Source organism: Dasypus novemcinctus, chromosome 6, assembly GCF_030445035.2.
Source record: "Dasypus novemcinctus isolate mDasNov1 chromosome 6, mDasNov1.1.hap2, whole genome shotgun sequence".
NCBI classification, from domain to species: domain Eukaryota; kingdom Metazoa; phylum Chordata; class Mammalia; order Cingulata; family Dasypodidae; genus Dasypus; species Dasypus novemcinctus.
Window position 1 is genome coordinate 138094431 of NC_080678.1, and position 27794 is coordinate 138122224.

Genomic DNA, 27794 nt, shown 5'->3' on the forward strand with positions numbered 1-27794 from the left:
CACTATTATTCAATATTGTACTGTAAATTCTAGCCAGAGCAATCAGGTAAAAAAATAATAATAAAAGGCATTCAGATTGGAAAGAAATAAGTGAAATTATCCCTATTCTCAGATGATATGATCCTCTATTTAGAAAACTCCAAAGAATCCACAAGAAAGCTACTACTAAGTTTTACTAAGCAAATTCAGCAAATTGGCAGGATACAGGGTAAACACACAAAAGTCAGTTGGATTTCTATACACCAGTTATGAACAATCTGAAAAGGAAATCAAGAAAACAATTCCATTATAATAGCTTCTAAAAGAATAAAACACCCTAGAATAAATTTAATCAAGAGGTAAGGAACTTGTACCCGGAAAACTATAAAGCAGTGCTGAAAGAACTTAAAGAAAATGGACTCTGGTTAACCAAAAAAATATATATATATAATACTAGTACAGGATGTCACTAATCACATGGTTTTGGGGAAAATACACCAAATATAAGATATTAGCTATAGTTAGTAAGGTTTTGACTTGTTTCATAGTTTGTAACAAGTGTTTCACAACAATGCAAGGTATTGGTGGTGGCGTAATGTATGGGAACTGTGTATGATGTTATGCATGTTTCTTTTGGAAGTTCACAACTTTTAATATACACTTAATGTTTATGGATGGTCATGTATGAATTAAAAAGTTAAACAATAACAACAACAAAAAAGTAATTACTAGCCAGAGAATACTGAACTCTATTATTTACAGTCCCACAGACTAACTGGCATTATGTAAACCCATTTAAAGTTTCATTTTAATATGCTAGTTATAAGTTACCAGGGAAAAGTAAGTGTCAATATTTAAAGGCTGAAGTTTGAAAGTGACATCTGTAAGATACCAGGGGCGACTGTTGAGTAAGTCAACCTTTGACAACTCCTTTTATGTCTCATTCATCATTATCTTATGCTGTCAGAGGCATTATAAGTCATTAATTAAACATTAGCCACATCCATGATAATTCATAAATGGATCAAACTGTTAAAATATTGAATGTGTGTATTATAAGACTTTAACCAGTAAGTCTGTAGTTATGCACTCAAATTAATGCAGTTATTGAAGAAATAATCTTGTCATAAAAACGAAGACCTAAATCAATGGAAAAACATCCCATGTTCATGAATTGGAAGACAATATTATTAAGATGTCAATACTGTGTAAAGCAATATGTAAATTCAATGCAATTCTTATAAAAATTCCAGTAGTCTTTTTTTGTAGAAAATGGAAAAGCTGATCCTCAAATGCATAAGGGATTACCAGGCAAACTTGAAGAACAAAATTGGAAGACGCATATATCCTGACTCAAAACTTACTACAAAAGTATAGTAATTGAAATAGTGTGTTACTTAAGGATGGACATAGGGACCAATGGAATAGAATGAAGAATTCAGGGGTAAATCCACATATCTATGGCCAACTGGTTTTCAATAAGGTTACCAAGTCTATTCAATGAGGGAAATAACAGTTTCTTCAATGACTGATGCTGGACACCCACAAATCCCCTTCAAAGAATAATCTTGGTCCCCTTCTTCTCACCATATCCCAAAAAAATTGATTCAAAATTGACAAATGACCTAAATATAAAAGATATTATATAAAACTCTTATAAGAAAACATAGGGAAATATACTCAGGACCTTATAGTAGGAAATGGAATTTTAGACTCTACACAAAAAGCACAAGTAGCAAAAGACAAACATAGACAAAATGGACTTCGCCAAAATTAAATACTTGTGTGCATTACCAACAAAGTGAAAAGACAACTTATAGAATGAGAGAAAATGTTTAGAAACCATTTATCTGTTAAGTTTTTGGTATGTAGAACATATAAATAACTCCTACAACTCAACAGTGAACAGACACCAACCCAATTTAAAAATGGGAAAGGATTTGAGTATCTCTAAAGATGTCCAAATGTCCAAAAAGTATATGAAAAGATGATGCTCAACATTGTTGGACATTAAAGAAATTCATATTAAAGTTACAATGAGATTCTACTTCACAACCCCTAAGATGGCTATTATCTTAAAAATATGAAAATAATAGGTGTTGTTGGTATTGTGGAGAAATAGAAAGCCTCATATATTGTTGGTGGCAATGTAAAATAGAACCAGTGTGGAAAACAGTTTAGTGGTCCCTTAGAAAATTAAAAACAGAATTATCATATGAACCAGAAATTGCATTCCTAGACATATAAATCAAAGGATTGAGGCAGGGACTCAACTTATATTAGTACATGTTTGTGCAGAATTGTTCACAACAGCCAAAAGGTAGAAGCAACCCAAGCATCTATCAGCAGGTGAATGGATAAACAAATGTGGCATATGATTGGAATATTTTTCAGTTGTTAAAAGATGTGAAGTGCTGGTACATGCTACATCATGGGTGAAAGTGAAGTCATCCTGGTGAGTGGAATAAGCCAGATACAAAAGGACAAATGTTCCACGTAAAATATTTAGAATAAAGAAATTCATAGAGACATGAAGCAGAATAGTGGTTCCAGGGGTGAAGGGAGGGAGGAATGGGGAGTTACAGCCTAAGCGTGATGGAAAAAGTCTGGAACTAGTGGTGACAGCTACACAGCATTGTCAATGTATTTAATGTCAGAGAACTGTCCACTTAAAATGGTTAAAATGATTTTATGTTGTGTGTATTCTACCATAATTAAACATATTAAGTACAAAAAAGTGAATGATAAGTAAGACTTCCCCAGAAAAGTGAAAATAGCAATAAAGTATTGCTAGCTAGTTTTTCTTAGAAGAAATAATAAAGGAAGTCCTTCAGGCTGAAAGAAATGATGCCAAATGGTAAATGTAATCCCAGGATAAAATAAAGAGAACTGGAAAATACAAATTTATTGGTAAATATTCAAGACTGTGCCAATTGCCTTTTTTTACCCTTCTCTTAACTGATTTAGATGGCATAAGATTGCATAACATGTATTTTTTAAATGGTATTGTTGGGTTTATCACATATAAAAATGCAATATATATAGCAAGAATAGCCAGAGAAGAGAGAACATGGAGCTCTAATGGTGAAAAAAATGTCTGTACTTTACTGGAGTTATTAATAGGAAGTGGAGTGTGATAAATGTAGATTGATATTACAATATTTAGAGCAACCACCAAGAAAATAATTTTTTATAAAAGCAGCAAGGGAATTCAATGGAACAAAAGAAGAGAAGAATAAAGAAGGGCTTAGAATACAGAAAAGCAGATTTAAAAAATGGCAGATGCATGATACCGCGGGGATGTAAAACCATTATGCTAAGTGGAAAAAGCCAGGCACAAAAGAAACCCTATGGAATTAGCTCATGTACATGAAACCTTCAAAAGGCCTATTTATAGAGTTAGAAAGCAGGTAGTGGTTGCCTGAGCTGGGAATGGTATAAGGCTTGACTGAAAATGGGTATGATGGTCTTTTGGTGGTTGATGGAATGTTTTAAACTTGCATTGTTGCGATTGGAGCTAAAAATATTTTTTTAAAAAACTAAAAAAAAAATTGAATTGTGCACTTAAAATGGGCAAATTTTGTGTAGGTTATGCATCAATAAAGCTGCAGTTAAGAAGTAAACCTCTCCACATTTGCAGGCCTCTTGGGCAGCAGCTACGAGTGACATTTTATTTTATTTTATTTTTTTTTATAATTTTTTTATTTTTTATTGACTTTGTAATAATATTACATTAAAAATATATATGTGAGGTCCCATTCAACCCCATCCCCCCACCCCCCCTCTCCCCCTCCCAACAACACTCGTTCCCATCATCTTGACACATCCATTGGATTTGGTAAGTACATCTTTGGGCACCTCTGCACCTCATATACATTGGTTCACATCATAGCCCATACTCTCCTCCATTCCATCCAGTGGGCCCTGTGAGGATTTACAATGTCCGGTGATTGCCTCTGAAGCACCATCCAGGGCAGCTCCATGTCCCAAAGATGCCTCCACCTCTTATCTCTTCCTGCCTTTCCACATACCCTTCATCCACTATGTCCACTTTTCCCATTCCAATGCCACCTCTTCTATGTGGACATTGGATTGGTTGTGTCCATTGCACCTCTATGTCAAGAGGAGGCTCAGATTCCACCTGGATGCTGGATGCAATCCTCCCATTTTCAGTTGTAATCACTCTAGGCTCCATGGTGTGGTGGTTGTCCTTCTTCAACTCCATCTTAGCTGAGTGTGGTAAGTCCAATAAATCAGATTGTAGGTGCTGGAGTCTGTTGAGGCTCAGGATCTGGCTATCACATTGTCAGTCCAGAGATTCAAATCCCCTAAATATATCTTAAACCCCAACATTAACTGCACCTCCAGCACATTGGCATGAAAGTCTTATGAAGGGAGATCCCATCTGAGTCCAGATTCATCACACATAAACACCATTTCCAAAGAGGGGCCATCTGACCTGGTAGTTAACCCCATCGGCCATGACCATAACTCCCATGGGTCTCTTTAGCCCTCAAAGGAACCAATATCTGGGGGTTGTATCTGCTTTATCTGTCTCTCTGACTCTGCTCAGTTGTGCATGAGGGCAAACCTTCTGCCAGCCTCCAGACTCTTTTTTAGAAACTCGTAGCCATATAAACTCATTTCTCCTTTCCATTTCCCCCTTACTTTAGGTCAAACAGCATTTTAAAGTCATGGTATTTTATGTAGACATGGATATTCTGCTGATCCGCATTGAACCTTCCGTATAAGGTCATTTTCCAGTTGCATCATCAGTTGGTAGTTGATAGTGGTCCCTCGTTGCCAGGGAGGCTCATCCCCGGGTGTCATGTCCCACGCTGGGGGGAAGGCATTGCATTTACATGCTGAGTTTGGCTTCGAGACTGGCCACATTTGAGTAACATGAAGGCTGACAGGAGGAAATTCCCAGGCACAAAGTTACTCTAGGCCTTGTTCTTATTTTGGGTTTATCAGCTCACAAGCATAGTCATTAGCATCAGGGGTTCACTGTTGAACCCTCACTCCCTCCCGATCCCCGCCACTGTACCTGGGAGACTGTCGCTGCTCCCCTAGGGACCACAACAGAGCACCACTGGCCAGGAACCCAGTACCCCCCCTACTGTGGTTTATAATTGTTGCCACTATGAGTATATCCAAACATTACCATGCACCCTGGACATATGTTCTGTACAGCTCCCTGTCAGCCATATATCACCTGTCATTGGTATTATACGAGTGACATTTTAAAAGACCTTCACCACCTCCGGGAGAGGCGCAGTGACGTTGAGCCCCCGGGCGCCAGCTTACTCCAAGCCCCTCACTCACCTCCCAAATAACAGGAATCGCCCCAGAAGGCGGCCCCCTGGAGCGCTGCGGGAGCGGCCGTGTCGCTGTCCACCACCACGCGCAGGTGGCCGCCCGCGGCCGCGAGGGACACCGAGTGCCATCGCCCGTCTTTGACCGCAGCGCCTAGGGGTCGAACCACAAGCCCGGTCAGCGGTGTAGACAGCGACGCGAATGCGCGGCGAGTCCCGTCGGGCTGCAGCCCCCCTGCCCTGGGAGCGCGGGACCCTTCCCCGCAGGGCCAGCCTGGGCCGCCCGGAGAGTCCCAGGGCCCAGGACGCCGCTGGCGTCCGCCCACGTGACCTTACTTTTGAGGGAAGACACGGGATGCAGTTGTTCTCCAAATTTCTGGGATTTAATGAAGAATGCTTCATGTGGTTGTCTTGCTCTTTCATGAACGGGTATTAATAATATATGCTCTTTATCTAGACAGCTTCCCTAATATTTAGAACAATATTAATAAAATATTACTTAGACGAATATTAAGTATAAACTTCTTAAAATAAAAAAGAAACTTAATAAAATATAAAATGTAAAAACAATGTTAATAAAACACAAAGTCTATATACAAAATGTACCTGTCAGGAAACGAGCCCTAATACAAAGGGTAATTTTCTGACGAGGGGACTGCGGTCATTTTCATTTCATTTTACATTTGCATTTTGCTGTATTTTCCAAATTTGCTACAAAGGCCAGGGGCTGTCGCAGTAAGCAGAGCGTAAACCCTGTTATGATTTTGGAATGTGGTGACGCTCGCTCGCGAAGCAGCCGCCACCCCAGGAGCGCGCGTGTCCGCGGCTCCGGTAGCAGGACTGGGGTGGAGTCACCGAGGCAGGGCCCCACGCCTGCGCATGCGCCGGGGTCTGTGCAGAGCGGGAAACCACGGCGTCCCCGGTGCCGCGGGCCCGCAGGGCTCCTGGGGCTCCCTCCTCGCCACGTGCTCGTGTGCAGCGCAAGGGGCGCCGCCTTGGATGGCTGCAGCTCTCTCCTAACGGGCCACTACAGGCAACACGAGGAGGAAGGCGCCCACCTCCCCTTCTGCTTCCTGGGAGCAGGGAGAGAGGCGGGAGCAGATGTCCTGGTGTCCCCCGACGCTCAGGTCCCATCTACTGTGGAAGGAGCTCGGGGCCCCTGGTGGTACCGGGAACTGAAGCTTCTCCAGACTCCCCTCCCAGCTTGGGGGCGTCGCAGGGGCCCTCGCTCCTGTCCCCAGGGAGCAGCCCACGGACTCCTGCATCCCGGCCCCTCTCTGGAAGCTTCGCAGCCCTTGGTCCTTCCCGGGCTTCCTTCTGGCCCCAGCCCGCACTCCCCAGGCCCCCCTCCCTGCTGGCTAAAATGCACTTCCTGCCTCCGCAGGGCTGCAGCCCCCCAAATCCTGGCTTTCCCACAAGCCCCCATGATGCCCCTGTCTGGTCAGACCTGAGTCCAGTTAAGTCCCTGCAGGGGGCGGCGCTTTTAAAGACAATTCCAAGGTGGAGGTGAAGGTGCCTGTTTAATTGGACATGGTTAAATCACTCATCTCTTCTATTCCATGATATAGTCAGAAATGCAGAAACTGGAATTGCCTTCCCAAGGCTTATTTTTAATAGCTGCCATTTGTCTTGAAAACAAATGTGGAATTTATAATGAGACCAATGGCAAAATGCCTTATTTTATGTTGCCTTGATTTTTAAAGTTTTTTTTCATTTTTTTATTATTTTTTTTAAGATACATAGATTACACAAAATATTACATTAAAAAAATAAGAGGCTCTCATATACCCCACTCCCCAACTCCACCCCCCACTCCTCCCACATCAACAACCTCTTTCATCTATGTGGCACATTCACTGCATTTGATGAATACGCTTTGGAGCACTGCTGCACAGCATGGATTATAGTTTACATCGAGGTTAGCTCTTCATAATACAGGAGACAACTGTCAGCCAGCTGCTTTTCTTCTAGGTCTCTTTGGCTGTTGTGTTGCAGGAAGCACAAGGGGGAGGAGATGGAGCATGGTCTGGGGGCTCCTCCCCTCTTTTGTGACACTGCAGCCTCCCTCCCCTCCACTTCCTGTGGTGAAGGAGGAGAGAGTGTGTGTGGACAAGTTCACCTCACATCAACCCTGGGCTCAGGGATGCATCACCTGTTCTAGCCATCCATCCATCTTTCTATCATCTATCTATCTACATATCATTTATCATTCATGTCTCATTTACCTATCTTTCAATCTATCTCATCTATCATCTAATCACTCCATCAATATATCTATATCTACCTATTTACCATCCATCTCTAGTTTATCACACACATGTCTATCATCTCATCTATCTATTGCTATCATCTATCATCTATGTGTTATCAATCTATATCTCTGTTATCTATCATCTGTCTTCTAGTTCACAATCTAGTTCAGATTAAGACCCTAAAAATTTCTATAGTAGAGTATTGTGGCAGCTAACCCACCATGTAGCTGACCTCTCTGAGGGGAAAATGCCTGTTACAATGTGTTTTAGCAAACGCATATGGTTGGCAAAGGGCCAACGAACCCATCTGTCCTATGTATCTTCTGATAATGGTGACAGATTCCATGTCTGGATTTAAAGGCACTTACACCTCCAGGTTATATCTTCAGGTATTCATGTAATTAATACCTTTACAATAATAACATTGAATGTTAATGGATTAAACTCTCCGGTCAAGAGACGTGGATTGGCAGAATGGATAAGGAAATAAGGTCATCCCTATGCTGTCTACAAGAAACTCACCTTAGACCCAGGGATGCAAAGAGGTTGCAAGTGAATGGTTGGAAAACAATTTTACTTGCAAACAATGACCAAAACAGGGCAGGAGTAGCTATACTAATAATGGACAAAATAGAATTTAAATGCAAAACCATTGTAAGAGACAAAAAAGACCACTATATATAATAAAAGGGATATTCTATCAATTAGAAAGAACAATCATAAACATTTATGCACCTAACCAGGGCACCTCAAAATACATGAGGCAAACACTGGAAAAACTAAGTGGAGACATAGATGCCTCTACAATTATTGTGGGGACTTTAATATACCATTATCACCATTAGACAGAACATCTCAATGGAGAATCAATAAAGAAACAAAGACTTTTAATAATACATTAAAGGATCTAGACCTATTAGTCACATACAGAACACTATACACCAAAACACTGTGAGATATACTTTCTTCTTGAGTGCACTTGGGTCATTCTCCAAGACAGACCACATGCTAGGCCACAGAGCAACTCTAACGAATTCAGAAAGATTGAAATTATACAAAGTAATTTCTCTGACTAGAGTGGAATGAAGCTGGAATCATTAAGGGCAGAGAACCAGATTAGGCAAAATATTTGGAAGTTAAACACACTCTTAGACAAACAGTGGGTCAAGGAGGAAATCGCAAAAGAAACCAGTGACTACCTTGAAACAAACAGAAAGGACAACACAACGTATGAGAACCTATGGGATGCAGCAAAAGCCATGAGAGGGAAATTCATAGCCCTTAACTGCCTATATTAAAAAAGAAAAAGAGCTAAAATCAAAGGCCTAATTGCACAGCTGGAGGAATTAGAAAAAGAACAACAAACTAGCCCCAAAACGAGTAGAAAGAAGGAAGTAACAAAGATTAGAACAGAGCTAAATGAAATTGGAAATAAGAAAGCACTAGAAAAAATAAAATCAAAAGCTGGTTCTTTGAGATGATTAATAAAATTGAAAAATTCTTAGCTAAACTAATAAAGAAAAAAAGAATGAAGATGTAAGTATATAAAATAAGAAAGAGGAAGGGGATATCACCACTGACCCCACAGAAATAAAGAGTATCATAAGAGGATACTTTGAAAAATTATATGCCAACAAGAAGGATAATTTAGAGGAAATGGGCAAATTCCTAGAACCACACAAGGAGCTACATAGGTGGAAGAAGAAAATGATAACTCAACAGAAGTAACAGGATAGAATTAGTCATCAAACACCTCCCAGAAAAGAAGAGCCTAGGACCAGACAGCTTCACAGGTGAATTTCACCAAACATTCTGGAAAGAAATAAACCAATCCTGCTTAAACTCTTCCAAAAAAGAGAAGTGGAGGGAACATTGCCTAATTCATTCTATGATGCCAATCACCCTAATAACCTGATATCAAAGCCAAACAAAGATGCCACAAGAAAGGAAAACTATAGAACAATCTTTCTAATCAGCCTAGATACTAAAATCCTCAACAAAATACTTGCTAATCATATAAAATTAGAGTTTGTCAAGTTAGACATTATGATGAAAACTTTGGCTTATAATTTAAACATTTAAAAATTATAACCCAGTTTAGCCACATGTTCAATGTAATTTGAGTTTGATTCCATGTAAGAATATTAATGTATAATATCTAATTTAAATCTATAGTAACTAACATAAAACACCCTTCTCTAGTGGAAGAATATAATTCATTATGTAATAATTCATAAATAAATGAGTTATTCTCCATAGAGCCACTATATTGAATTCTCATAACCGTGTGTAAAGTAATACCTTAATTAGCATATGCTGATTATGTGAACCATAGGTCAAAAGTTCTTCTGTAGTTTAATCAATTAATCTTTAAATGTTAAATTTACTTGCCTCACTAAATCTAGAAATAAAAATATTTTCAAAAGAAAATACAAGAACTGGTTGGAAAATGTCTGCTTAAGAAAAGAGTCAGGAATATTTTATCTTATATAAACACTTTTGCTCTATATTTATATTTACAGTTTAATTAATATTAATATAGTAATATAAAATATAAGATAATCATATTAAATAAGTAGGTGTTATTGCTGCATAGCAAACTCCTGAGTTTAGTGGCTTTAAATGACATGTCCCCTGTTTTCTTGGGGCTGGAATCTGGGCAGTTCAGCCGGGAGGCTCTGGCCCAAGGCCCCTCAAATAATCGGGGGCTGCAGCCCCGTCTGGAGGCTGGAGGGGCAGGGCCCACCTCACCGGCAGCTGCTGGCAGCCTCCGCTCCTCGTGGGCTTGTTGGAAGTGGGCTGGAGGCTGCCTTCAACCCTGGCTCGGGATGTGGCGGCCGGGAGTCGACAGAGTGAGAGAAGATGAGGTGCCCAAGGAGGGGCTTCCCGCCGTCGCAGTCAAAGCTCAGCAGGGACGTCCTGTTGCTGCTGCCAAGTTCTTTTTGCCGGCAGCGAGCCACCAATTCCAGCCCACACCCAGGGCAGAGGGTTCTGGAAGCCTGCACGGCAGGAGGGGCACTCAGGCATTCTGGCTGCTGACCACAGATGTCCCCAAAAGCTCCTTTGGCCAGACATAAATGCACCATAAAGATTTAAACACCTGTCAGTACGTATAATCTCATTCCAAGCACTTTGTCAAACCTCCATGCTGGCACACTGGCTTTACGGTGTGTGTGAAAGTAACATTCTGCCAAAGCAATTTCCTCAAGATGCTTAAAATTAGGGCTTGTGGATCCTGGGACTCCACCTCTAAATCAAGAGGGGGCCTAGATACCCATCAACAGGGTAGATGGATGCGATTCTCCACTGAATGGACTGGGGGAGAGTGTAAACTACAATGTAAACTGTAATCCATGTGGTGCAGCAGTGCTCCAAAATGTATTCACCAAATGCAATGAATGTGCCACGATGATGAAAGAGGTTGTTGATGTGGGAGGAGCAGGGGGTATGGGGAGTGGGGTATATTGGAACCGTATATATATATATATGAACCTCATATATATATATTTTAATTTCTTTGTCTTTATTTATTTTTTAATGTTACATTAAAAAAATATGAGGTCCCCATATATCCCCTCACCCCACTCCTCCCATAACAACAACCTTCTCCATCATCATGGGACATGCATTGCACTTGGTGTATACATGTCTGAGCACTGCTGCACCTCATGTTTAGTGGTCCACATTATAGTTTACATTCTCCCCCAGTCCACCCAGTGGGCCATGGGAGGACATACAATGTCCAGGAACTGTCCCTGCAGTGCCACCCAGGACAACTCTAATTCCTGAAAATGCCCCCACATCACAGCTCTTCTTCCCACTCCCTACCCCCAGCAGCTACCATGGCCACTTTCTCCACATCAATGCTACATTTACTTCCATTACTAATCCCAATAGTTCCAGAAGAGAATATCAGTAAGTCCACTCTAATCCATACTCTATTCCTCCATCCTGTGGACCTTGGGATGGTGATGTCCTCTTCACCTCTGTATTGAGAGGGTGCTTAGATTCCACTTGTTTGATGGATGCAGTTCTCTTGCTTGCAGTTGTAGGTGTTTTGGCTCCCTGGTCTGATATTTTTTAATGCAACATTCTTTTGTGATCTATGTATCTTCAAAAAAAAAGGCAATTAAACAAAAATAATAAAATAAAATAAAATTAGGGTCTCAATTGAAACCTCTTCGGAGGGCATCAGCTTCATCAAAATAAACTGCATGATGATGGTGTGTTCACGATAAATTAACGTTTTCTGAAGCTAACCTTGGAAGCCTGTTTATTGTGGAGATACTGAGTGTGATTTCTTTCTCTCTCACGAACCTATTCCTGTAAGTCCATCTCACTAATGTTCAAAGGAGTCCCTCTTACATCGCAGGAGGGAACACTAACTTGGGGTGCCCTCTTTCACCTCTCAGGGATGAAGCAGGCACAGAAATAAGCTATAGGGGCATGCGTAGAAATTTCTATTCTTGTTTTTCTTCATCTTTAGCTTTCAAATATGTTTTTGCTGATTCTCTGCTTATGCCATATTTTATCATTTTTGGTGCAGATTATTACATAGAGAAAGTAGATTCAGTGTTGGTTAAATGTTGAAGCTCGAAGGCTAAATGTACACCTCCACCAGTTTCACCTGGAGGTTCCTCTAATAACTGGCGAAGCAGCTCTCTGGTTGGGAATTCTGGATTCCACATGCAGATGTGAACGTCCCTGCACATGGTGCCCGGGTGGACTCTGGCCCAGCTATGAGGGCGTGATGCTGATCACGCCAATGACAGGGTGACTCAAAGCTGGCGGCCCAGCGGTCAGCACTGCTATGTCCTGAGGGAAGGTGTTTACATCAGACCCAGCACCGAGCAGCATGTTGGCGTGATGACAGCATTCAGGTGAGAAGGAGAGCTACTGGGCACTGTCACCATCCCCAGAGTACCTGGCCTGGAGACTGCTGGGTCCCAGGTCTGAGGGCAGACCCGGGCTGGCCGGGCACAAAGGCCCCCTCAGTGACCTCTTCATGGGTCACAGTAAGGCTTCATGCCTCCTCCTCAGCCAGCCAGGGCTCTGCGTGACAAATTCGCCACTTTCTGAGGATGTACCGAAGCCCAAGGAGCCATGATTCCACAGCTCAGTCCAGGCAGCCCCTTTCCCTCCTCCTCTCTTCCACCCACAGCATACAAAGCCCCCTTTTGCCCTGTGGCACTCAGCTCTGATGCCAACTTTCAAATCCAATGAGCAAACAAAAACCACAACAGTTAGCCACTAAGCCAGTCCTTCTCTCTCCTCTCACCTCTTTTCTATCCAAAAAGGATCAGTTATTATTTACTATTAATCAGGAATGCAGCTTTGGAATGTCAGTGCTCACCTCTAAAGGCTCATCAAAGGTTTTGTCCAACATAAGTCATTCTGTGCCTGGGGTGAGAGTGGATAATAGGAGGGGAGGGAATTCCTTCTAGATTTTCATGTCCACACTGGAGATCAACCACTACAGCCATTTTGCAAGTGGACAATTGGCATTCTGGAGTCAGCACAGAGTGGGTGCTGCGATTCAAACCCCGCTCCCCTGCTGACAGATCCACGGTCCTCCTTGCAGGGTGTCATGCCACCGTGGCACACAAAACTGATGTCGGTCATCATCAGAAGATGGAGAACTGCCACCGCCATTCACGAGAAATCAAACATGCAGGAAGACACGGCAAGCAGCAAGGAAGGATGTGCCTCCTGGGTGCACAGAATCTCCGAGACTCACGGGTGTCCGGTAAGTGAAGAGTCCACTGGGAAAGGGGAAAGGCAGGTGTGTGTTGGGACATGGGTGTGTGTGTGCACCCATGGGCACACGTGTGTGGGGGGCTGCTAACAAGTGCTTGGGTTTCCTGGAGGCCAGAGCTGATAGCAGGCAATGGGCTTTCTTAAACAATGGGAAGGTACTGGCTCGAGGTTTTGAGGTCAGAAGTCCAAAACCAAGGCATCCCCCGGGTGACTGCTTCTCCCTGAAGACCACGGGGCACTGGCCGTGGCCGTGCACGGGGCAGGCTCCCCTGGCTGCTCCCCCACTGACTCGGCTTCTGGCTGCTCCCTCCGCCTTTCTCTCTCTCTGTGACCATCCCTACAAGGTGTCCAATAGTAGGATCGAGACCATCCTGATTCAGCTGGGCCACACCATACATGAAGGACCTCATCCTAAGGTCCTGCTTACATTGGGCTGCACCCATAGGGATGGATTAAGTTTAAGAACACAGGTTTCTGGGGTACATAGCTCCATGTCACCAAAATTACTCTCTGCACCCCAAAAAAGACCTGTTCTTTCCACATGAAAAATACATTCATTGCATCAGAATATCCTAAGAACCTTAAGTCATTTCGGTGACAATGCTACATACAAAGCCTCATCAATATCAGTTACAGGCATGGTCTGCCCTGGAGCTCCATTCCACTCAGTCTGTGGACATGTGACACCTTGAGAACAAGTTGTCTGCTTCTCATTTACAATGGAAGGACAGGCAGAGAGTCAACATTTTCAGAGCAAATTCCATAACCCTAAAGTTCTAAGAGTCATCTAGGGGTTAGTGTCTTGTTCTCTTGGCCTGATGGAGCAACTGCTCCCTTTCCAAGTGCTTGCTTCAGCCACACTCCCCCACACCCTGGGGTGAAGGGCCCATGCTGCCCCAGCATTGGCATGGCCGCCAGGTCCTTCCAAAATGCCGGGAAATGGCACCATGCTCCCTGAACAACAGGGCATAGGCCTGCCCCCTCAAGAGCAGGGGTGAGCCAGTCCCCAAACACAGGGGTGAGCCTGCCCCACCAAGCGCCTGCTCCTCCAAGCACAGAGGTGAGTCAGCCCCTCCAAGTGCAGGGGTGAGTCTGCCCCCTCCAAGCACTGGGGTGAGCCTGTCCCTCCAAGTGCAGGGGTGAGCCTGCCCCCTCCAAGCACTGGGGTGAACCTGCCCCTCCAAGTGCAGGGGTGAACCTGCCCCCTCCAAGCACAGGGGTGAGCCTGCCCCTCCAAGTGCAGGGGGGAGCCTGCCCTTCCCACACACATGGGCAGGCCCACTCTCTTGACCCCAGGAGATCTCTTTGGTCCAGCCTTTGGTTTCCTCGTTTCACCCTAGCCGTATTCTTCCTTCAATTGGCCCCATTTCTGTCCCTTCAGTCCTGGCTGGCAATGGTTCCAGTCATGCACATTTCACAAAAGCCTTGTCAGCTTTGAGCACAGTGCACAGGTCCAAACCTTTAGACAGAAGGACCCTGCACAGTCCTTCCTGGGTGGCTGCATCTCCCATCCTGACCTGCACCCAAATGGCTGGACCCACGCTTGGCTAAACCTCTCCAGGAGCTCACTTCCTGGGAGCTCAGGGGCCCTGATAGAGCCTCCTCTCGCCCTAGTCTCAGAGCACAGTCTAGATAGGCTCAGAATTTTCCAAATCATCAATTTCTGGTTTCTTTGTGCTTAAGAGTTCTTAACCTTTCTTTCCTCATTTTACTAAAAGCTACACAAAGAAACCAGGCTGCCCCTTCCACACTTAGCTTGGAAATCCCCTCAGCTAAATATCTAAGGTCATCACATTCAAGTTCTGCCTCCCATCTGACTTCAGAACTCAATTTCACCAAGTTCGCTGCCACTTTAAAACAAGCATTGCCTTCCCTCCAGTTTCCAGTGACACACTCATTTCCTTCTAAGGCCTTGTTGGATGTTCCTTTAGTATCCACATTTTTACCAACAGTCTCTTTAAAGCAATCTAGGCTATTTCTATCAAGAACATCACAATTCATCCAGCCTCTATGCACTACCCAATTCCAGTTGTTTCCACATTTTTTTTCGGTATTTGCCATAGCAGCACCTCACTGCTGGTATGAAAAACTGTTTTAGTTTCCTGGCTACCAAGACAAACGCCATGCAATGGGTTGGCTTAAACAATGGGTATTTATTGACTCAGAGTTTTGAAGTCAGGAAAAGTCCAAAATCAAGGCGTCATCAAGGCAATGCTCCTTCAGAAGACTGTGGCACTCTGGGCAGGCTGCCGGCCATCCTTGGCCCTTGGCTTTTCTCTCCCGTGGCAATGAGCATGGCGGCCTCTCCTGACCTTTCCCTCCTGTCTCGGTTCCTGACTCCAGCTTCTGGACATCCCTCTGTCTCTCTGCCTGTCTGTGGCCTTCCCTATCTGGCCTCCAGGAAGAAGACCCACCGGAAGCAGCTGGGCCTGAACTGCAGCAGCCACATCAGAGGCTCTGTTTACAAAGGCCCCACTCACAAAGGTGGGTTAAGGTTAAGGAGATGGCTTTCTCCTCCAGGACCATACCTCCAGGACACCGTGCCAAGCAATCCCTGTTCCACAGGTATGCTGGTCCATGGGGTAGCATCACAGCTGCTTTGGAACACAGAGCATTGGTGTAACCATGAGTCTAAAGAGCAGGGGTCTTGTGTCCAGGACAACAGGACTCAGGCACCTGGAATCAGGGACCCTGAGAATCATGACTCAAGGGGTTGGTTTTAACATCCTACTCCCTGGGCCTGAGGCTCTGTGGGGCTGGGTTAACCCCACTCTGGTGTGTGGGGTCCTGTGGGGTCAGGCTAACCCCACTATTTGGGTATGGGGTCCTGTGGGGTCAGGTTAAACCCACTCCCTGGGCCTGAGACTCTGCGGGGTCGGGTTAACCCCACTCTTGGGTGTGGGGTCCTGTGGTTCTGGCATCTTACCTGCTGTGATGTATGTCTGGGCTTGTCCCTGGGATTTGTGCAGAGCCAGGCTGAGGTTTCCATCATTGAGAGTGAGGAAGAGGCCCCCTGAACCATGGCGAGGTCGGCTGGACAGCAAAAGCCCCACCCTGTCCTACGTTTGAAACTGGAAATTGACAGAAACCCCATCTCCTCCGGGAGTGACTGGCAGCTCTAGGAAGCTCGTGGCACTCAGAAATGTCACAGGCACAGTGCGCAGTTCTGAGCAAAAGGACACGTCTCCCTGAGAACAGAGAAAAGGAAAGGGAGATGGCTGTGGAGGACACGTCCATCCCAGTGGCGGTACTTCTGCCAGAGTTTTCACCGAGCTGGTAAAGAGTGTTCTCCGTAAGACCCCATTTGACACCCACCTCAAGACCACCCACCCAGACTCGGAGGCCAGCTGGAAGAGCCTTCCCCACTGTTCAGCACTGAATTGTGCCTCCCAGGAGACATGTCATACCCTAGCTCCCAGGCCCAGAATGCGGACTCATTTGGAAATAGGGTCTTTGAAGAGGCAATTAGATAAGACGAAGCCAACCTGGGCTAGCGAGGGCCTTAATCAAATCTGACTGGTGTCTTCAGAGAAGAGGTGCGGTCACCCCTCAGGCTGAAGTGTGGTTTGCTGGCCTGGCGAGGGGAGCGGCCGCGGTAGGCCAAGCTGCTGCCCCCATAATAGGGTGGTTGGTCGGGCCCACCGCCACCCCTGAAGGGAACTCGGCATGGGCGCAGAGTGCCCTTGGGTCTCCCCTTCTCGGCAGCCATGCTTCCGCGGCTGCCCCTCCTCCCAGATGGCACCACCCGATGCCTTGTGGGGCGGCACCCTTCTTCTTCCTTCTCCCTGCGCAGGCGCAGGGCGGAAAATTCCAGTCTGCCCTTTTCCCCTCCCCTGACAGCAGCAACAGCCAGGCATGGGCGGAAAAATCCAGTCTGCCCTTTTCCCTTCCCCCGACAGCAGCAACAGCCAGGCGTGGGCGGAAAAATCCAGACTGCCCTTTTCCCTTCCCCCGACAGCAGCAACAGCCAGGCGTGGGCGGAAAAATCCAGTCTGCCCTTTTCCCTCCCCCCCGACAGCAGCAACTGCCAGGTGTGGGCGGGAAACTCAAGTCTGCCCTCCACCCCAGCAACAGCAGCCACCAATCCCTAAACCCTGCCCCTTCCCCCAGCAACAGCGACAGCCAATCTCTAACCACCACCCCTCCCCCATCCAGTACCGCCCACTGACCTTTCGCCGGCAACCAATCAGAACAGGGCATGGCTTCGACCAATCAGCCTTCCCCAGCCCCTATAAAACTGTTGCCTCTCCCTCAATAAAGTGGACTTGCGTGTTTACCTCGTCTCCGCGGTAGTTCTTCTGCCGTGCGCCCTCCAGTCCTGAGAGCCCCCGACAAGGGCCTGGCCTCCCTTGTCCCCAGTTCGTCGTCTGCTTCTCCGGGCGACCCCTTCGTCGCCGGCTTCACCGGGCGATCCCGTCAGCCGAACCGCGCAACCCCTTGTGAGACCGATCCCTCGTCTGCTGCCGGACCGACCCCTCATCCCAAGCGGGACCAACGCCTCGTCCAGAGCTGGACTGACCCCTCGTCTGCAGCCAGACCCCACCTCTACCGACCGAGCAAGCCGCCGCAAAGAGGAGAATTGGACCCAGACAGACAGACATGGGGAGGACACCTTGTAAAGTGGGGGCAGATGTTGGGATGATTCAGGCATACGCTAAGGAACTCCAAGGGTTGCCAGCAAAAGCCAGATGCAGCAGAGGCAAGGGGCTCTCCTAGACTCTTCAGAGCAGCTCGGCCCTGCAGGCATCTTGCCTTCAGGCTTTTAGCTTGCTGCTCTAGTTGTGGCCCTTGGTTAAGGAACCCAGGAACTAAGACACCCATAACCAGAACACAGAATTGGTATAACCAAGCCCTGTGAGCCACTGCTGCCTGTTCCCAGGCTCACCAAGCCCTAGAGCACATAAACATGCTCAAAACCAGAGCACTGGGACCTTGCTTTGTGCAGGTGTGGATGGAGCAGCTGGCCAAGGCCCAGGTGTCACGAGGAGGCAGGCAGCCCCCTCCAGGAGCACCCACCAGATGCACTGGCCTCGAGCAGCCAGCTTCTGCTGCAGGGACTCAAAATGGGTTACAAAAGCCTCATCTTTCAGGAGATGATCACATTGCCAAAGCTCATGAGATTGGGAGTTTTACCAGAATCCTGTCTTAATTGGTGTATATTAATGATACAAGGGTAGAGAGGTTAAAAACTGGCCATCAGAACACCTTGAACACACCTGCCCAGCAGAGTGCTGCATCAACCACAGGTGCATGTTAGGAACTTCCTCAGCAAGATGCCTTTTCCCAAATGTCTCAAGAAGTAGCTTGATAGTTTATGAGGGAGCCAGCAATTGCTGGAAAATGTGCTTACTGAAGTTTCTTCACTTAAGAAGATCTGAAAATTCTAAAACTAATTGAGCTGGTTTTCTATTAATCTAATTTTAGAAGTTTACTCTTTGCACTTAGTTCACTGAAGGATATTAACCAACCCTTCTCAGTTTTGCTCACAGGAACAAGATAACATCTCAAAGCAAAACCAGGCAGAATGGTATCAGGAGCGCCTTATGACCCAGTAAATCTGAAACTTTTCTCAGAGACAAAAATCTTATATCCTTGAGTGGTCAGCTGAGAAAGGAGTCACGGAGACCTTGCCCCTGCACAACATCTAAATGTGAATTAGCCTCTGAAAACTAACACAAAGTTGAGTGTGCTCGAGACAACACAGGACTGAGAAATTGCACATACCCTTCTCACAATACCCCTGGTTTTTTACTTGTTTTTCTTCCTCCTTACCCCTCTCCTTTGCCTAATAAACCCTAACTGCCATTATCAGGTTGAACAGGTTTTGGGAAGATTCCCCCAGTTCCTTGGTTGTGCACTCGCAATAAATCACCTTCCCATTGAGACGTGTTCTCCTTCATGGTGCTGGATTGTGCGGGCCCTTCTGTTGGAAATAGCCATTCTTACAGTAACACCAGGGGTACTCGTCCAGAGAGTAAAGTCTTCACTCCAGAAAGAGGAAACTAAGACTTCAACCTAAAACAGCTTTCTTCACTTCATGTTAAATTCAAATAACATGCATTACATTTGCTAATACCTATCCTTACTTCCAATGGCTCACGGACCCTCGGAGGAGGCTGTTAAATAAGAATGTGAGTTACCCAATAAGAAGTGTTGGTGACATAGCATCAGATAGGAGCACGTCAGCCCTGTGCAGCCAGCACCCCTCCTCTCCCTTGGTCCCCTGGATTCTCTTACCATAACAAGGATCTCCAGTCTGTGCTGCTTGGCCAAATCAATGATATATCGTCTCCATTAAAATTAATATTTTCTAAACATCCATGAAAGTTTTTTCTTTGATATGTCTCTGATTTTCCAGGTGGTAAAATCCCTCCAAAGCTGATCTTAGAAAGAAAAAATATCAATAACATTCTTTAGTGATTTCCTGATGATTTGCTTAAAATATTCATGATTCATAGGTATAGCAGTAATAGTTATAGATATACCAATTTTGCATCATTTTATATCTGCTATGTCTGTTCATTTAAAAGGAAATTATGATATTGCTGGGACAGATGCTGGATATTATATATCTTCCCATAACCCACTGAATGTACTGGTGGAGAGTGTAAACTACAATGAAAACTATAATTCATACGGTGCAGCAGTCTTCCAAAATGTGTTCACCAAATGCAATGAATGTGCCACAATGATGAAAGAGGTTGATGTGGGAGGAGTGGGGTGGGATGTGGGGTATATGGGAACCTCTTATATTTTTTAATGTTACATTTTTTTTGTGATCAATGTATCTTTTTTTAAAAAAGGTAATTAAAATATTTTTTTTTAAAAGAAAGGAAATTACAAGACATAGTTTAAATGCTTTTGCATGCACCTGCGTCCAGTTCAGGCTAGAGCGTCTCCATCTGTAATAGGGAGGCCTGCCATTCACCCTCAAACTGGGACACTTTGGGGAGGAAAGGGGGTTGCTGATAGTGACGATTTGATGGCAGGCATGAGTCACAGGTTCACAGACTGGGGAGCAGGAACCCAGAGCAGAAGATGCTGGGCTGTGCCCACTCTCCCTTGGTGCTGGTGCTACTGCATTTGTGTGGCCTCTTTCTTTGTTTCCCCTTAATGCCCTTCCTTTAGGGCCAGGGAATCTGCATCCCTGGGGTGGCCCTTCTCCAGTCAGGGACACATGCAGAGCACCCAGCCCAGGGCTCCTCAGGTGGGAAACTCGGGGTGCAGCTTGTACTCCAGAGTGCCTGGTGGATTGGGCTGGGGCGCCCTTGCAAGGAGTCCCCGAGTCTCTTGTTAGCATCTTCCTTGTCCCTGCTTCATGTCCCTTTTGCCTTGTGGGTCTCCCTGGGGCACAACTCTAGGTTAGAGGCTGACATCTGGGGCACCAGACCCAGGAGAGCCACTGTTGGATTAAGTCAGCTCTTCCAGGGTGGCCTGTCAGATGTGACAGTGGCCAGTATCTGTTGACAGAGACTATTAATCTTTATGCTGGTGGTGCATTTATTTCAACCTGTGGAAAAATGAATCCGTGGAAATATTATGCTGGTATTCTAGTTACTGTACTTTTCATCTGTGTGATGGGAGGGGGCGCGTCCCACCTCGGCGTGGAGATCCAGTTGGCCCAGGTCTCCTCGGGGGCTAAAGTGTCTGGCGTGTCTGTCCACCATGAGTCTCACGTGCCAGCAGGAGCGCTCAAACACCACCGAGTGCCAGTGCTCACCATCCAGCAGGCTGCCCAGTGTGATGCGGGCTGGAGCAGGTGCGGCATCACCTGGGCAGAGAGGCGAGAGCGCAGTGTCAGGTGAATTCAAAACCAGTGCTTCCAGGTGCCGCAGATCCGTTCTCCGCACTGCTGATGGCTTCACTGCCCCCGGAACACAATCCCACCCACCCTGCCCCACTCCACCCACGATCACTCTTTGCACTATGGCCACCGGCGGCGCACCCATTTTCCGTGGAGTCGTCTCTGCTGGGAATGCTAATTAGTGCCCCTGCATCCTTGTTCCTGGTGAGCGGGGGCTCTCCACGAAGGCAGCTCTGTCCCCGGGAGCGCGGGCTTCTGGAGATGTGCTGGGTGGTCATAACTGGAGGTGCCACATCATCCAGGGGGCACCACAGTACCCTGTGGGGGCCAGGCACGCCCCACAGTAAGGAATTAAATGGCCCCACGTGCCAAAAGCACCGAGGTGGAGAGATCCTGGCACAGACTTAAGTAGTCGTATTTGGATGATGCAAGATGCTCCAACGAGAGCCTTCCTGTACGATCCTTACATCGCAAATGATTTTCACATGAAAACAGTTGGGGTGTGTAAGTACATCTGTAAAGACTGTTAAAAAGACTAGGTAAAAGGTGCTTTTATGTAAATTATATCTAAGAAATCAGAGTACTGTGCTCCTTTCCTGATAATTTTACCTGAATTGATGAGTAAAAAGAGTTGTCCTTTTACTAACTGGAGGGTGATACAATCTCCATTTCTCCCTTCTCTGTGGAATAGAATCCCATCACTGTGCATTGTTTTAAATTTAAAAGAAACGATGTCTTTTACTGGACTCCTAGAATTTTGAACAAATCTGTAAAGCAGGGAGCTTTTTCCATCAAAATCAACCACCTCCGATCCTACAAAAAATATAACAAAAGTTATTCTAAATATTAGCATGCGCCTCATGAAAGCTTTTAAATGTGTGGCGTCTTGCATACTGCACACTTACACAGGCTCATAGACACACACAGGCTTGTAAACACATGCACAGGCTTATAAACACACAAACACACATACAGAGGTTCACAAATGCACACACAGGCTCATAAACACACACCAGCTCACAAACACACATGCCCACATGCGCAATTCTGGCCCTGTCATCTGCTGATATTGTTTCTTTCAGGAGGTGTCAATTTTCCTCAGTTCCTCATTAGCCTTTCCTCTCCATTTTTTTGGGGGGCAAAATTCCTGTATAGAAATACTGTAAAGACTCCATTTGAGTCTCTAGGGTCTCCAAAAGACTAGGAGGCTGGGGTCTCCTGAGCAGGTGGTTTCTGTCTGTCATGGCCCGTGTCACCTGCGCAGCTCACTGCTACACCACTCGCTCTCAGCTGCATCCTTGGACGTTTCTGGGGTTTGCATCCCCTGCTGAAGACTAGACTCTCTTGTGGAAACAGGTCCGTCGCTCCTGGACCGGACCTCCCAAGGCCCACAGGTCCGCCCCCTCGGAAGAACTGCTTAGCCTGCCTGTCATCATCCAGGGACACTCTCAGCCCTCGGGTGCGGTCCAGGTGGACCTCAAGGCCCTCCAGGGAATGGCTCCATTTTCTCCAATGGCTGAGCAGTAGCAGGGACAGCAGGTGGCCCGGGTTCACTCAGCAGCTCGGGGCTGCCCCGCCAAAGGCCGGGAGAGACGCCCGAGCACTGAGGTGCCACCTGCACCACAGACCTGAGGCACCACCTGAGGCGCCAGGCCCCATCCTTCAGCTTCAGCACTTGCCTGACCCTGCCCAGGTCTCTGGCATTTGTTTCTATCTGAGGGCCATCCCCCTTATAAAAGGAACAACTGCCCTATTGTCAGAAGGCCCCTCAGTCTTCATTGTGCACATTTAAATGAGGGGCAAAAAGGAAATTATTCTTGGAAAATTCACCTGTGGACTCACTTAGGGTGACAGGGAACCTCCAGTGTTCTCAGGGCAGGAGACCCAGGAGGTGCAGAGCTGTTTATAGGGACCCCCAGGTGATGGTGAGGAATTGGGAGGGGTGGGTCAGGACCTGGGAGGGAGAGCTGGGGGGGGCATCCAGATGGGCAATGGCCCCTCAGCAGGGACATGGCTGGGAGGGGGCCTTGTGGCACACTTGAGAGCCTGTGCTAGCATGTGGCTCTTGGGGTCTTGGCCATGCACTGTCTGCTCAGCCACGGGAGGGTCTGGAAAGCGAGATAAGCTGTGGATGGGCCCCAGTGAGCACTGAGCCCCAGGCTTTGGGGGGGGCCCTGCTGACAGGGCTTGAGGGCCTGTTGTCAGATAGGCTCCAGGGAGGAACTATCGGGCGCCTTCGAGGGACCCTCAGGAGGGCAGAGCACGAGCCCACGCTGGCCTGCCTGCACCTGCCCTCGGGGCCTTGCTCTGTTGCTGGCTTTAGCCCTCAACCTAAATAACTGATGGAGCTGCGGAGCTGAGTCCTTTGGTGAATTCTTTACCTGAGGTTGGACCCCAACCTTGCAGCCAGGTGTGAGTGGATTCTGCCTGCAATGCATTGAAAGGTCAATTCATTATGGGCTGTCTGCGGCAAACTTAAAAACCAGTCGCAGACCAGCGAATTGAAAAGAACCATGACTATAAATTATCCTTCCTGTTGATAAAGATGCTGATTACTTCAAGTAGCTATTAGATTATCAAAACAAATAATGTAAAGCTTTTGTAAAAATTTGCATTCAGTGAGAAAGCTCATGTATCTTATAGATATAATCATTTCCATGCAGGGTTTCCTGAAAGCTGACAATTATTTCAAGATTTCCTCCAGGGTGAACTGCTTGAGAACTAGCCTGAAGTCTTCTGCTTGAGCCATTTCCACTGGGCATCAGGGTAGTAGAGGCACACCAATAAGCCCTTCAGACAAGGTCTACACATGCTCCGCCCTCAACATGCTAACCACCGGTCGGTTGGTGCAAAGTTGGTATTGTCCCAACTTCTGGGGGCTGTTAGCAATAGCACTCCTCCACGTGAGGCTGGTCGTAAAACATCGTTAGACACTCCAGAAGGTCATGTGCTGCTTCCGTTGTTTTCTGGCTCCAGGGAGCCCCTGGGTGTTCCTACAGATCAGTGTCATTTCAGACTTGGAGGAGCTCTTCTTGATGTTCTCCTTATCAAGGTGCTGTTTCTCCCTCACATGCTGATTCTGCTAAACTTGGGGGCCCAGCTGGACAGGGCACACAGGGTGACGTGGGTGCTGCCACGAGAGTAATGTGGTTAAAAAGCAGCATGTTCCTGAAGGCACATCCTCACTCCACCTGCTTCTACCTTACCTCAGGTCACTCACTCCACCTGTATCCACACTCACCTCAGGGAACTCACTGTACCTGTGTCCACGCTCACCTCAAGGCACTCACTCCACCTGCTTCTACAGTCACCTGAGGGCACTCACTCTGCCTGCATCTCCCTCACCTCAGGGCACTCACTCTACCTTCGACCATGAGCCCCGAGGGTACTCACTCTACCTGCATCCAAGTGCACCCCCGGGGCACTCACTGTAGGCACATCCATACACCTCCATGCACATACCAATCTGACCATCAGGGTTCCAGGACAAGGGCAGGAAGCGCAGGTGCTGTGTCTCCAAGGGTGTCTGGAGCTGGTAGTGCAGGACGCTGTCTGCATTAGAGTTTCCAGGAAATCGCTGGAAAAGAGGGAGAAAGGTATCAGTGCACCTGTGGGGTGCCTCTTCACTCATGAGAGAATTTCACTTCCTATACCTTGACTCTTGACCCTTTCCCTCTTATTTTCTTCTCTTCTTCCCTGTGATGGTTAGACTAATGTGTTAATTGGCCAGGTAATGGCACCCAGTTATTTGTTCGAGCAAGCACTGATACAATGGCATTTCATAGACTTTAATCATCAATGAGTTGATTGCATAATGGCTGATCATATCTACAATCAACTGAGGATATCACTGTCAGCAATGAGTGACTAAAGGATATCTCATCCAATCAGCTGAAGTCCTTAAAAGGGAAGTGATTTCTGTAATCAGGGAGAGAATACCCATCTCTACTTCAGACTGACAATATCAGAGCCCTGCTTTGCAGCCTGTCCTGTGGAATTTGAACTTGTGCATCCCTATGTCATGTGAAAGAGTTTGATAAAATCCCATTCTATTTACAATTATCTCCTGTCAGTTTTGTTTCCCTAGACAATCCTGACTAATACAGCTTGGTAACAGGAGTGGTCCTTGAGTATGAGAATCTTAAAAATGGAATTTCTGAATTGGTTCTGGGATTTTTGTAATTGGTTCTCTACTCTGATTAGATCCAAGGACACTAATGACTTTGTTTCCAATAATCAAGAGTCCACTGAGAGTCTATGGTGTGATTTGGCAAGAGATATACAAAATATCACCACTGGATATGACTACTTCTATGCTTACAAGAGACAAGGATCTGGGTGACAGTGTTTTTAACACCTTAACAGAGTTTTGTGGAGTTTAAAGATACAATAATGTTGGCTGGTTCTTCCTAAATGCAGTGGATACAGTAAAAAAGAAAGGGATGAAATTGAAGGCCTCAAATATGCAACTTAAGCATTGCATGAATGATGTGAAAGTTTATATGTGTGCTCTGAAGTAAAATCTTGTTTTGTGCAGCTGCGGACTTGAGATCTCTGAAAACCAGACCCAGAACCTCACTGCATGAGTACCAGAGTTACAATGGAACTAAAATCTCAACTTTGCAGAGTGCCTGCTATTAAAGTGAGAGCAATGGTTGGAAAGGAGCAGAACCCTGAGGATTGGGAAGGAGACATATGATGATGATATCTGTGGGGACATTGAAAACCTAAATTTGGCTTAGACATGCCAAATGTAATGGTCTGCCCATGGAGACCACCCAATATCAAGCTTGTATCACCCAACCACCAGCCTGCCGCAGGGAGTCCATTCCTTTTCCCTCCTCTGAAGAAACCATCACCCGACCTCTACCCTGCCCTGAGGAGTCTACCATTCAACCTCCACCTGTAGAGATTAATCCTGTCTCACCTGAAGAAAATGCAAAAGAATGCCCTGAGGTCAGTAGCTTGCAAGGTATTTCTAATCCTTCTCCTTACCCACCCCCACCACCCCTCTTCTCTTCCAGACTGATAACTAGACTAAAATCACAATGGGTCATCAAAGGCAAAGTATAAAGTGTGACCCATGAGGAAGTACATTATACTCTAAAAGAACTGCGTGAGTTTTCCAACTTATATAGTCAGAAATCAGGGGAATATGTATGGGAATGGACACTAAGGGAATGGGATAATGGCAGAAGGAATATGAAGTTAGATCAGGCTGAATTTACTGATATGGGCCCACTAAAGAGACTCCGGATTCAATGCTATAGATCAAAGGGTTAGAAAATGCTTTAACAGTCTATCTGGGTGCCTGGCTGAACCAAAAGATGGCCTAGCATGCCTGAGGCTGAGATGCCCAATTTATCCTGGTATTCTGCAGTTGAGGGGATCCAAAGGCTTAGAGAGATTGGAATGCTAGAATGGATTCACCATTTAAGACTTGCCCATCCACCCCAGAAATGTTCAGAGGACCTACCTTTAACAAGGACTGTGAGAAACAAATTTGTGAGACTAACTTCATCTTCCCTGAAGCTCTGTGGTTGTTCCTCTCTGTAGGCCAGATATTACTGTGTAAGAACTGCTGTCATGAAACTATAATATTTAAACACTATGGGGATGATCAGCTCTCAGGCTGGCAGACAACAAGTAGCAGCACCTAATTGCCAAAGACAAGGTGAGTGTGGGTATCACAATGAAAGGTAGACTCGAAGCAGCAATCTAGAGTCTGAGTCCCATAGAGCTATGGTCATCACTAACAGATCATGGGGTACTTAGAAATGAAATAGATGGGCAGTCTACTAAATTCTTACTTGATCTGTATACTCAGAAGACTTCTAGGTCAAGTGAACAAAAGTCTAACTTAAATTACAGAAACAGAGAGCCGTGGCGCCTTAATCAATTCTAAGGCTTGAGACAATTTATAGACCCAGAGGCCCTTGAATGACAAGAAGGCCAGGTCCTCCTGGGGAAGGATCCTTTTATACTGCCAAAAATTTATATTGCTAAATTTCCTCCCAGTTTTCTCCAAAGAGACCTATGACCTTTTATGAGGGAAACTGTGCACTGGGGAAAGGAGATGATCAGGCATTTGGGGGATTAACAGACTCTGGCTCAGAAGAGACATTGGTTCCAGGAGATCAAAAACATCACTGTGGTCTACCAGTCAGAGCAGGGGCTTATGGAGATCAGGCGATTGATGGAGTTTTATCTCAGGTCCATCTCACAGTGGGTTCAGTGGGTCCCTGGACCCATTCTGTGGTTATTTCCCCAGTTCTAGAATGCATAAATGGAATAGACATACTCAGGAACTGGAGAATCCCCACATTGGAACTCTGACTTACAGAGAAAGGGCTATTATGGTAGGAAAGGTGAAGTGTAAGTTAGCAGCATGACCCTACCTAGCCAAATAGTGAATCAAAAGCAACACTGGATTCCTGGAGGAATTGCAGAGATCACTGCCACCATCAAAGATTTTAAGAATGCAGGGGTGGTAATTCTCACCATGTCCCCACTCAACTCTCCTGTTTGGCTGGTGCAGAAAACAGATGGCTCTTGGGGGATGATAGTAGATTATCATAAACTTAAATAGGTGGTGCCTCCAATTGCATCTGTTTTCCCAGGTGTGGTATCATTGCTTGAGTAAATAAACATATCCCCTCATACTTGGTTTGCACCTTGATCTGGCAA